The 13,204-nt window shown below is 36.2% G+C and overlaps 1 long non-coding RNA gene across 1 annotated transcript; it reads left to right on the top strand.

Annotated features, from left to right (window-relative positions):
- Positions 1 to 1,149: 1,149 nt before the first annotated feature.
- LOC137649627 (uncharacterized) lies at positions 1,150 to 12,370 on the top strand. The gene is made up of 2 exons (XR_011045797.1): positions 1,150 to 1,237; positions 12,243 to 12,370. It is a non-coding gene; the product is annotated as an uncharacterized lncRNA (long non-coding RNA).
- The last annotated feature ends 834 nt before the right edge of the window (positions 12,371 to 13,204 follow it).

Consider the following 13,204-nt stretch of genomic DNA (forward strand, 5'->3'; position numbering starts at 1 on the left):
TTTTATGTAATAATTGTTACCATCATTATTTCTATCAGAGTCATTATCATTTTGAGTATTTCGTGAGACAATGAGAATTTTGAGTTCATAATTATTGATATTATTACAAAAAAACTACCTCTAGTCAGAAGTCCAAGAAGAATAAATACATAGTATGTAGCGATGTAAAGGCTATGTGTTTGCATGAATCACATATTACATGTTTGTTTTGTTATAAACCGTATGGCTTAGATACAGACTATAGAAGTGGTCTTAGCGAAAAAAAAAACTTTTATAATTTTATTTTGCCACGGCTGAAAGTAATTGGGAAATATGCTTTATAAACTGAAATAATTGAACTTTTAAGAAATCGAAGCAGTATCAGTAAAGCTAATTGTTTAAAGGGCCTACCTGTAAAATTTTCAGTCTTTTAACACCCCATTTCTGAACCTAACCTGATAAAGTGCACGTTTCATTAACAAACTATTGATTGACACTTAAGTTGTAAAATCATTTTCTGTTATCAAGATAAAGTTACAGGTATAGGTCAACTGTAGGCCTACTCGGTGTTCAGTGTCAATCCCCTAACATTCTCATAAAGTTTGATTTCCACAAAATGATTAATTTGAGATGCACTGTATAGCCTAACGTTGCGTTTTGTGAGGTCGTTCAGAGGTTCATACTATTCACTTATTTCTCATGTGTGGCATTTGGTACACGGAGCTATGGCCTGCTTTTGGATTTGGGGGAATGGGCTTACCACTGGTTAGTAAGTTATATATATATATATATATATATATATATATATATATATATATATATATATATATATATATATATATATATATGTGTGTGTGTGTGTGTGTTTATATTGAGGAAGTAATGTGTGCATTTATATGAGGGTTTCCATCACATGTTCGCTCGCATAAAAATCAGAAAAAGTCTGGGAAAAAAGTCAGAAAAGTAGTTCATGGTATTTCTTCCCTTTTATCGTAAAACCAGAGGAGTTAAGCATACATTAAGTATAGTATCTTTTGATCCATCTATTTATCATGATATTCAGAAGAAAGACATGATTAAATAATGGTTTCATGAAAAAATTATTGTTTCCCTATTCCAATTTCCTATAGTCCTGCCAAATGTATTCTTCCGCTTATGGGTGTGTCATTACGCAAATGGCTGCCGTATAGAGTTTGGAGGAATATCGGAATTATTTCTGACATTTTCTATAATCACAAGATCCCACATTTCCCTAAAGGTTAGTACTCGTAACTTGGCTATCAGTTTAGGTATATTAAAGTAACATTAGAGTTATTTTCAAATAAAACATTGATAGATAAGTAGTTTCCAATGATGGGAGCCCTACATAGAACTTTGAAACTATTTATAGGCTTCCAGTTAAGAGGAATTAACAATATTTTCCCTTCTATGTGAAATTTTATATATTTCGAATTGGAAAACCAAATTATGACTGCCAGGGTAATGAAGTATTTTGACTGCCACCCAAATAGTTGCAAGATCCCTTAGATAGCAAAATCGGCAGGCAATCTATGGTTAATATACATTATTTAGTTCAATTATAGAATGGTGCATTATTAGTTAGGACATTGAAACTTGTATAATTGAATACATTTTTGCAAATGCACTATTCTGAATCCCATATACTACTGGTGGAAACCTCTATTAACAGAGTTACAGATTTTAATGGTAAATGTGTAGGAGAGCTCCGCGGAAGATCTTGAAGAATTTAAACACCTACAATTCACTATTATATCATATAGAACGCTTATATAATAGTCAATATATGAGCAGCTTCTATTTAACGAAGATATTCGTGTGTATAGTTATGTTTCACTTGGATTTTTTCTAAGTGTTTGTTTTTGTTTACTGTGTGATGTCTTGGGTAAAATGAGCTGTTTCACCGCCTTACTGCGTATGGCAAACTAGTTCTCAATGCTATTCTAACCAATAACAGGTGTTTTCTTGACGTCACACTGTTTGAAAACCAATCATGGCGGTTTTTACAAATCTAGCCAATGCTGACACTTATTACTTCACTTGTCCCTGCTATTTTTCCACCAGTTACCACAGTTTACGTGAAGTTCCGCGGAGGAATATTTTTGCACGTCTCGGATCTCCCTTCAAACTGAAAAGCTCATTTTGCCGTGAAGTATAGAGCAATTAGCAGGACCTTCATCCCGTTCCGACTGTGTCACTTGTGACAATTGCTTTATTTCTTATGGGGATTTTTGTGTACATTATTCAGGGAAAGTTGATTTGCTAATTGCATTTGCTCAACGTCATGGTTTGATTTTGGCAGAGAAAAAGTGCCCTAATTGTGAAAATGTGTGCCGTATAGATTACAACAAATTAGCATTCCGGTGTGATCGTAGTGTGGTTACTCGTGGGAAAAGGAAGAGGAGGTGCCATTTTTTCGTGTCTTGTTTCAAAGGTAAGTTAGCTATTGAGACTAATTTGAAGTTTGTGTTCCTTTTTTTGCAAAAGGGGTTTTCATTTGAATTTGTTTCGTTTGAACTGAAACTCAAGTGGCCTTAAGGGGGGGTCGCAGAGGGGGCGGAGCCCCCCCCCCCCCCCCCCCCCCCCGGTAGGCCTAGGTAGGGGTACAGGGTCCCATAGGCTAGGTTAGGTGGGTGTCTTAGGTTCGGTGGTGCCCTGAAAATTACTGTGGCCTTAAGTGGGAGGTCGCAGGCGGGGCGGAGGCCCCCCCCCCCGGTAGGCCTAGGTAGGGGTACATGGCCCCCAGGGTAGGGTAGGTAGTTGTATTAGGTTCGGTAGTGCCCCGAAAAATCACTTTTCTCCTCCTCCCCCACCCAAAAACCCCACTTCCCACTGGGGTCCCCCATAATTGTAGTAGTAGGTTTATGCTTACATTTTCTGTGTAAGAGTTAGGTGGTTGTAGGAGGATTATCTCACAGTTTCAAGGTAACTGTAGCTCTAATTTACTGTTTTCTTTCGTTTTCTACTTTTAGAAACTTTTAAATCGAGCGCGGAGCTCTCCTACACATTTACCATTTTAATAAATAAAATAACCATTTTGCTCCTTTTGTCATACCACAAATGACGAAGTCTCTCCTTCCACTTGGTAGTTACTTGTTCGAACAGAAGAAAGGGGCCAGCGTTATATATTTTAAACTGTTATTCATTTTCAATGTTGGAATATGAAATACAATCATAGCTCTTACATTACTGATCATGTTAATAATAAAAGGTTAGGGTAGAAACGTGTGCTTGATATATTTAGTCTGATCATTGGAAATGGATGCCAAGTCTATGCTCAAACAGGTGCTAGAGCATAAAGGTACAGTACAACTCACCCATTCACCCTATTAAATTTGTATAATTGATATTGCCAAAATACTAGCCCACATGGCTAACGTGCACAGCAAAACATTGTCCTCTTGCAAGAACAAAGCAGCGAGGTAATGTTTATTCGTGAGCAAAGGAAGCATATGGCAAAGCAAAAACTCCATTAGGTATTATTGTAGTGTATTACAGGGCAATGTAACCTAAGGAAAAAACTACTTTTTCTTATAGAAAAAATTATGTTCTTCGAAAATGACACTCGTTCCCGTCGCAAATGAATCGTTTCAGAAATTATATACAGTATATCTATATCCTATGTTAATGGGGGGCCCGCAGTGGGAACTCGGGGTTTTTGGTGGGGAAACTATATATAATCATTAAACAAGCCTTTTCTTCTCTATACATTACCTTCTTGAATGTATAATAAACAGAGGAAAATACAAAACAGTATAGCTGGGTAAACTTTGGAGGTGCCGTTGCAAAGACTGTCTTATGAATAAATACAGTAACCAGTGCTGCCAACGTGTAACGTAGATCAAATGTTAACGTATCATGCTAACATTAGCAGTGTTTTTCATTTGATTATTCCCATTCTACTTGCCCGTTGTAGACGCTCTTGTACGTACGTTTGTACATAGCAGGTTTCAACTTTCTGTGCAAAAACCCCGCCTCCCCACGCAGAGACTTCCCCCACCAATAGGATTTCTTCTTCTCTAATCGTAAAATGTAACTGTTCATCTCTCTACCACCTCTGTTCAAGTCTATAACTTGATTAGTTATGTAAAACCCTCGTATACATATTTCGTTTGACCCCAGTATTACTCGTTTTATTATCCGATACCTTATAAAATCACCTCATTTTATATACCCATCAAATATTATTTATCATGCATTCCATTTTATCTTCATATATTACTTTTATACATTTTGTTATTAACTTGTCACTCTTACATAAATATTTGCTTTGGACAAGTTTCCCATTCTGTTCATTCATGTTTACTCTCTAGACTCTGTTGCTTTTCTGTTAACCAATCACGAACCCATACGTATGTAAAGTTTGCACAGGGGGTTAATATTTCCCTACCCCCACCTTCCAACGAGCCCTTTTCCGTGGAAACCTTTGCCCAAGTCACGTCTTTGTTAGTTCGTGTCGTCTTTTGCGTATTTTCCGATCTAAGTATTAGAAAATTGTAACCGCTTCAGTAATCCATACTTGAAACTACAGTATTTTGGTGTATTCCAATATTGATAATTTTCTTAAATCACGTAATGTAATATACCAACTTTTACAGTGTTCCAAGTGCAGTGCTAATCTAAGGCAAAACACTTAAGACACCACAGACTCAGTCACAACACCCCCGTGACCCCTAAGTTACGACGTCACGGTCATAAAAGTAAGTCATTAATTTCTTTAACTTTAATGTGTTAGTTTTATTATATTTTGTAAGAGTGCTTAGCTCAGCATTACCAATTGCCTTTGATGTTTTATTTTCCTGTGATCGTAAGCGAGGAACAAGAACCATTATATTTAACGTTGGTAATGTTAGCGTAACATTACTAATGTTAGCGTGAGCAGCTCAACATTACTGCTTGCCAGTACATACGAGCTTGATGTTTTAATCTCATGCGAGCGAAGCGAGCTAATGGCGAAACAAGAACCATTATATATAATGTTATCGTAACGGTACTAACGTTACCCTAACGTGAGTGAAGTGATATAACAAAGGGCATTATATTGGGTTTGTGACCTGGGAACTTTCTAGGTTAGGTTAGGTGGGTTTGTTAGGTTCTGTACCGATTTTGCACTTTTTTATATATTGCGTAAAGGGTATATGGAAAAATTCTTTAAAATACACACGATAATAATACCGTATGATTGTTAACGTTAGTAATTTCATCGTAACGTTGGTAACGCTGTGTATCACCGTAACGTTGGTAACGTTGTCTACCGTTGCTAACGTTGCTAATGTTACCGTTCGCAGTGCATAGGTGAGTTAAGTGACACCGAATTTGAACAAGTCATTATATTTAAGTATTTTAATAAAATATATATAATTAAAGTCATTATATTTAATAATTTTAACAGAAAATATGTTTTCCTGTAAAAAATAATGTGATTTAACCGGTTTTCACCTTCATTTCATCCGTGATAACAGCAACCAATTCGGCAACTTAAAGTTAGTTGAATTGGTTGATCTGTTTTTTTGCGGTTAAAATGAAAGTCAAATTCGATTAACTCACGTTATTTACTATAGGAAAACATATTTTCTGTTCGAAATCAGACCCTGTAATACAATACAACTTTACCCCACATTATTAGCTCAATTAAGTGAGATATTTGTTATACGATGAACACAACACTGCTTTGAACCACTCCATAGAAAATGGGATGGAAAACCACATTTTCTAATGGATGAAATATACTCCTCAGTCACCCCAAGTCGATTAAAGATGATATATTCAATACATCATGGTAGTATTAGATTGTCCACAGGAGCGTTTAGAACCTCACCCATCCCAAGTCTCCTTGTTGATGCTGGAGAGTTGCCTCTAGACCTTTACCGAATGTCCTATATTATTTGCTATTGGTTTAGTTTGCAAAGACTCCCTAATTCTTTAGCCTTTCAGACTGCAAGCCTTGTAAGGCACTCAACATACTTTGAGTTGCACTCAAAGTCTCCTCAACCATATGGCTTTTGGGTGAAACAATTATTAAACAGTCTTGATATACTGTAATTAGAATTAAGGTGCTTCCATTTAAGGTATCACCAACGCCTCCATGGAAATTACCAGAGGTATCTTTTTGGAAATACTTTATTGTAGTTAAGAAAAATGTGACTGACTTGGAATCCAGGTCTCTTTTTATGGAACATGTCGCAGAACATAGGGGATCGACTTTTATATATGCTGATGGTTCCAAATATCATGCTGGCATTGGATTTGGAGTACATAGTATTAGTTTTAATTGTAAAGGTGCCCTTCCTCTTAACAGCTTCCATATTTACTACTGAACTGTGTCATACCAACCGCTATTGAGAAAATAGCTTTGGAGAAGGAGGGTAATTTTACCATTTTTAGTGATGCAAGGAGTGTCCTTCAAGCTTGAAAAGTTTTTAATTCTTGTAACCTAGTTTTAAAGATTTTACAATGGCTTTTTATTATTGGACGGAGAGGTATAATGGTGCGATTGTGTTGGGTTCCAGCACATATAGGTGTGTCTGGGAATGAGAAGGCAGATTTACTGGTGAAGAATGCTCCATCGGAGTTGCTATCAAGAAGGTATCCCATTCCCTGTAATGATTTCCTTCCTAACATCAAGAAATTGTTTTGTAATAATTGGCAACAGCACTGGGATAGTCTGGATGGCAATAAAATAAGAGAAGTAACAAATGTCATATCTCCCTGGAGGTATAGAGGTATAACATGATGCCCCGAAAGTGGGAGACATCTCTTAGTCGTCTCCGTATTGGTCATACTCGGTTGACACGAGTTTCTCCTGAAGGGCCAACACCAACCGTATTGCAACGACTGTTTAGTACCTTTAACAGAGAGGCTTTTGTTGACCGAATGCCCCAATTATAATAGCTTAAGAAATAGATATCTGTTTGAGGCTTGAGGTGAGAATGGCAGGTTCATCCCAGCCAATATTCTTGGACATGATGTGTCCTACTAAATGAGTGGCATTTTTAGATTTATTTCAGAAGCAGGTCTTCTGAAAACTATTTAACTTCTATAATGACTTTTAACTTTTACGGTTTTAATTGAATATTCTTTTATTTTCTATGTAAAATAAATGATATCGGCATCAATGATCTTAGAGGTCAGGATGCCAGAAAACTTTAAATCAATCAATCAATCAATCAGTTGCACTAACTGGTGTCATTGGATCTGGTTGAGCAGATCTGGCGCCAAGTATGATGGCTACTGCCTTTGATCAGTTGCAGTTGAAGGTGCCATTGATCAGGTGAAAGAGAATTGTTACACCCAGGTTGCTCATTCCTGCTGGGACATAGGAAGGTCCTTGCCTTGAGAGAGCTCCTCAACCTCTGCTAGGAGGGAATAATGGTGCTTACCCAACCATGGGTACCCATGGGGTTCATTAAGCAGAGGAGGAGCCTGCTTTTGCAGCCTTAGCTGTTACACAGTTTGTTGGTGAGCACTGACCCATCACTAATAGCCCAGGTATGGGTAAGAAAGACGCTTCCCATGGAATCCACTCACCACCGCAAGAAGGGACTAATGGAGATAACCCTGTCACTTTTCCTTAGGTTTGATTAACCAGTGCAGGAGCCTGGTATTTCAGATGCTACTGACATAGTCGTAGCAGGAAATTATCCAAGTACCTTCTCCATTCACGGTAGAATGTTTCTGTGTGCAGAAACCATTGCTGTACTTTATATAGGCCCTACATTATGACGGCATATCCTTACAAGAGTATAGGTTTTTCTGTGCCCATCTCTCCATAGACCGTAACCTAGTCTAACCTTTGAGAATCTATTTTTCTGAAATTACTAGGTAGTAGGAGTCAAAACTTCTGCACCTCTTGAAGGTCTGAGTCTCTTAACGTCTTGCTATTTTAAACTAGCTAATAAGGTTATAAGGGCTTCCTCCCTCATAATGGTGAGTCTCTAATAAAAGAACTAGGGTTTGTATTTGTGTAGGAATAAATCACAGATTTTAAAAAGTAATTTGTATTTTTCTTTACTATGAAAACCCAAATCTTTTAAGTTTCACTTCACACCTCAACCACCCCACACGCCCTAGGTGAATGTAAAATGGCTTCTCGGTGTGCTGGAGATGGGGTGGTGCTTTCCCGCCACCCGCCAGTAAATACTGATCTCTATAAATTTTAATAGCTGACTTCCAACCAAGCTGAAATCATACTCTTATTGAACTTAGGTTTGTGTAGTAAAGAAAAATACAAGTTACACTTTAATTTTTTTATATTCTGAGAGGATTGGACCGGCAGGGGTCACTTGCCTTAGATAGGCACTGGGCTTCACAAGGAACTGGCTATCGTTTGATGTATCTAGCCAATGAATCCTCCATGGATTTAGTCAGTCATTAGAATGAATTCAGATTCCTGGTAATGGATGTAAATGGCCATTCATAAAATGAATAAAATTAGAATTTGCATGTTTTCAAATTACAAAAGACTACTGATTAAAGGATTTGTATGGCTAGAATTTGGCCACAAAGTTAATTGTATTAGAACTGGTTAATATTATTATTGAAACAAGGTTTTAGTTATTGTATCCACTTGACTATGGAGTGTTCTATGTGCAAGCCAAGTTATCAGACAATTTGCTGTGATCATGTCAGAAGCACAAAAATAAAAACCAAGAGAATTAATATAGCAACAAAAAAGTGCTACAAGGTCTAGCTTAGCCACATGGTCTCTTCACTCATTGACAAAGCAGTTGAAAACCAATGTTTACAAGTTGATACTAAACTCATACTTTGCATACAGGACTTATTTGATAGTTTCCAGGCCAGTGAAGTATAGTATCATTACCATGGTGAGAATTTCCATAGGAGATTAGTGCCATCAGGGCACCTCACATTCGGTACTTTGAGTAATACTTAGGGTCTTTGCTGTGTTCCCTTTGCTCCTAGGTGCACTTGCTGTATATCCTGCAATCTTCTGTTATCAATTCTTTTCTACTTGCTGTCTGCCCTCTTCTAACTTCTAACTGTAGTGTTTTCCTCCTAGGTTCAATTAGGTATTTAATGGCCTCACAGGCCCCATTGCTGGGCTCTATATTTCAAATTCATTAATCCAGTTCATGGTGGCAACAAGGTTAAAAGGAAAATATAGAATGGCAATCTCCAGGCTGATACATTATAGTTATGCTTTGCCAAAACAAGAACTGCATAAAAGGGATAAGTGTAAGGATAGTTACCTAGAACTAGAAGGGGAAGCTATGTGAAGATCTTAGTGCACTACAATATTTCTAAGAATCAGACTTTACCCAAAATCTATGGTCTTTTTGGGATATAACCCTTTATAACTGTGTAGAGATTTATGACGGACAACAGTAAAATACTAGCACCCAGATGTTATTTGGTAAACTTGTTACAGTAGAATCTAATGTTGCTGTTCTTTGCCTGAACTATGAGCACTTGACCAAAGAGGTAAGGCTATTTTCCTGTGATGTTCTTGCACTGACATCATTACCTCTCCCCATTGTGTTCTGGTAGCAGTGGTTACCCATCATGCACTACTCAATCATGTGGGTGCAGAGTTAATGTTTGTTTCCACAGGAATACAAACCCTTGTCCTTTAATAGGAGTATGCTTTCAACAAAGCTGGAGACTGTTGTTAAATCTTTTATGAAGTGGCGGTAGTCTGCTGGGTGTTGCCCAACAGGCCACCCAGCTCTCACTTTTTTGGCTAGGAGTGATGATGGATGTACTTCCAGGGTCCCTATCTTGGAGTTTTAATTATCTTTTTTCTATTATATAATGATTTTGACAGATAATCGTGTTTAAATGCCGCTCATGAATGACAGGCAAGGGACAGTGACATTGCCCTAGCAAACAGGATAATTCCCTAGAGACTGACCATATGTAGACATAATCAGTACCTAAGCCCCTCTCCATCGAAGCTAGGACCAAGGAAGGCCAGGCAATAGCTGTTGATGACTCAGCGGGTAGACATACAGGCTTCCCCAAACCGCCTGACCATAGCTCACAAGGAAAGTCATGTAGGGCAGCCACTAAAGGAACTAACGAGTTTAAGTGGGTCTCGAACCCCAGTCTAACGATCACGTTACCAAAGGATTTTAAGGAAAACGAAGGTTATGCATTTATTTCTTTCATGTCTTCCTGATCCCGGGAAGATGCAAAACATAGTTCCTTTCTCTCTTTAGAGCTTCACTTTCTCTGCGAGTGTGTCATCATTGGCCTGTGCGACCCTGTGAAGGCAAAGTGCAAGTTCTTCCTTCCCATGCCTGTTCTTTGCTGGAGCCCTCTCTGCTACTTCTAGGAGGAGACCAACAAAGACATTCAAGAAGTCTAGGGAGTTTGACCAATAGGAGTTATGTTCACATTAATCTACTGTTTCTCTCCTTGTGGGAGAGAGAGTATGATACCAGTCTCCTGTGGGTGCCGATTGCATATATAGGAGGTGTCTGAGTACCTGAAATAGGTTTTCTCATGCCTATTACTATTGTTTAGTTTTATATCAGTAGTCACTGCTCACTGGATCCCTATGAACTAGATCTTGACTCACTGAATCACCAAATTAAAGAAGAATTCATGTTTTGAGTAGAGAAAACTAATGAGTTGTAGTCTACCAGGCTTGTTAACAATTATGTACACTGCAGTTTGTTGCATAATTTTTTTTATAGGGCCACGCATTTTTCATTTGATATTTCAACACAAAAAATTATAGTATAATTTTGATATAACTACAATAACAGCTGCTTTAGGCAATTCACATTTATTTAGTTTAGTTGCATGGCCAGGTAACATCAGATACTTCATTAAATGTTTTATAATACTAATTGGTTCATATGAAAAAATTTATTTTACAATCCTCCTAATATTAATAAAGAGATCTGTGAAAGATTTACTCCCTATTCGCTAAGAGAAATACAGTAAAAGACAAGTCATGATTCTATGATGATATTTTTATTAATTCTTAGGGTTGTAGGATAGATGGCTTAATCTAAGCCATTGTTTGTTATTAAATTGTTACATACAGTATATAACTTGAAGCTTAGTCATACAAAGGAGAACTAAAGTCTGGGAGCTTGTAATTGTTTGTCTTCCTAAAGATTTGGTTTTGTAAACATGCTATACTGTAATAGACAAGCAATTAATTTGCTAGTTGATATAAAATGAAATTAGTAATTTGATTAGACAATGACTGATTGGTCAAGAGAAAAGGTCAGGATAGGGAAGCTAATAGTGGATTAAGGCAGGATTATATAATTAATTGAAAAGGCTGCAAAGCTTTTTCATTGATTTAATGTAACATTGATTAATCATCGGTAAAAGAGACACATTGTTGTTCTGTATTTATGAATGTTAAAAATGTGACTGGTGAGACCTGGTTGTCAGTTTAATAGAGTTGAATAGGTTAGCCCATGGATGAAGTATACCCAGTAAGTCAAAAACAATAACGTTGAATAAGCATGTAAATGAATTAACGAGACTAGGTTAACGAGTCTGTGTGTGATATAAGTTTTTCCATAGTTTAAGGCAAGATAAGTAAGATGATAGAATAAGCTGGTTCATTAATTAAAGGTTAACTAGAAAATCCAATTAAATGAAGGATATACACAATCTATAAAAATTTAGTGTGCCATCTCAGTTACGAGAATGATAGAATCACGAAGTTGTAGATAGTTATTTTAGCAGAATGAAAACAACACTTAAGATTATTCATTTGCACAGCTCTATACTCTTGTATACTCAGTAATATTCTACTGAAACTGTTACCGTGTCAGTAAATCCTACTTTTGCTCAGAACTTATTCATACATTTTTTGTTTTATAAAAAAAAAAATTAAGAGTTTTGTGTGCATTTGATCAGGTATTCTCTGTGGTGTAAGGTTTTATTCAGGGAAATATGGTTTAATGGATATCTCTTAAAGATAGGGGAGCTCCTGTTAGGTGGATTACCAGAGGCCAGTCATTCAATTATTGTTGTCAAGTGTTTCCATGTTAGGATTTAGGAAAAAAATACCTTTCCACTTAACAAGATGTACTTTTAGCCTGTAATATTTGCTATTATAAATGTCATGGGCATGTCATTTTTGGCATTGTTTCCAATATTTTATATCGATTACATTAGAATATTTTATATTCTTTATAGTTTTATCATGCAGATTATTTTACTAAAACTATACTCTTGATATTGAAGTACACAGTAAAATATTTGAATAAGACATGTTGTATCTGTATAATTAACATATTTTATTTATTTTTCAGACTAGGATCATCAAAAGAAAAGATAAAAGTTGATAACCTGCTCAAAACAGGAAATTAAATTGAAAATAGCACTGAGTTTAGTGAGACATTCCTAATGACATCAAGATGAAGATCAGCTGCAAATAATTTGGGATTTAGAACAAAGTTTCCGAGGAAGATAATATATGTAATCTAATAATTTCTGGTTTCAAAAGGATTACTGAATTATCTCAACTGAATCGGCCCTTCTGTCATCAAATTTTTCTCTTATTTTCGTAGGTTGTGTTACAATTGTCACTCCTTTATATCCCTTAGGTTCAATAGCAATCGCTAACGCAAGATAAAAAATGAGTAAGTTACAGTAAATAAGTATTGAAACATTTTATAACAACGACATTAGCAGATTGTTTCAATTTTATCAGTCTTTATTTTTGGAACCCGTGAATTTAATTAATAAAGCTATTAACCTTTACTTAGTCTAGTAGTATTTTATTAGTTGTTAATCTTTTCTAAGTCATTGCATATAAAGTTATTTTTAGCAAGTTTTTTTTTTATTCTATGCATCTTTCCGTTAAAGAATACACGTGATGGTATTTTTTTCATGTAAGTTCTAAGTGTTCAAAATTTAACTTTAAAATTGGGTCCAGATCTGCATTTATGAGCTGCTTTGACTTTCAAATTAAAATTCAGGTTGCAATTTCCTTATTATTTTATATTAAACAAGCACAATCATTTGATTACCGGTAGTTTCTTTCAAACTAGGTGGCAAATTCGAGTTTACTGATGGTCGATTCCTATTACCTCTTAGAATAGTTATCCAGAATTATAATAGGTATTGTTAAATTTATTGGTTTTATATTGTGTATAATTGTAAATGTTTTTGAAAAAGGAGGAAATTTAACATTAACAATCAAGACCAACAAATGTGGAAGGACTTCTTCCTTAGGTGTTTGCTGTTTATGTTTTCAATTTTCATTAACAAA

This window comes from Palaemon carinicauda, chromosome 11 (genome assembly GCF_036898095.1).
Source record: "Palaemon carinicauda isolate YSFRI2023 chromosome 11, ASM3689809v2, whole genome shotgun sequence".
Taxonomy (NCBI): Eukaryota; Metazoa; Arthropoda; class Malacostraca; order Decapoda; family Palaemonidae; genus Palaemon; species Palaemon carinicauda.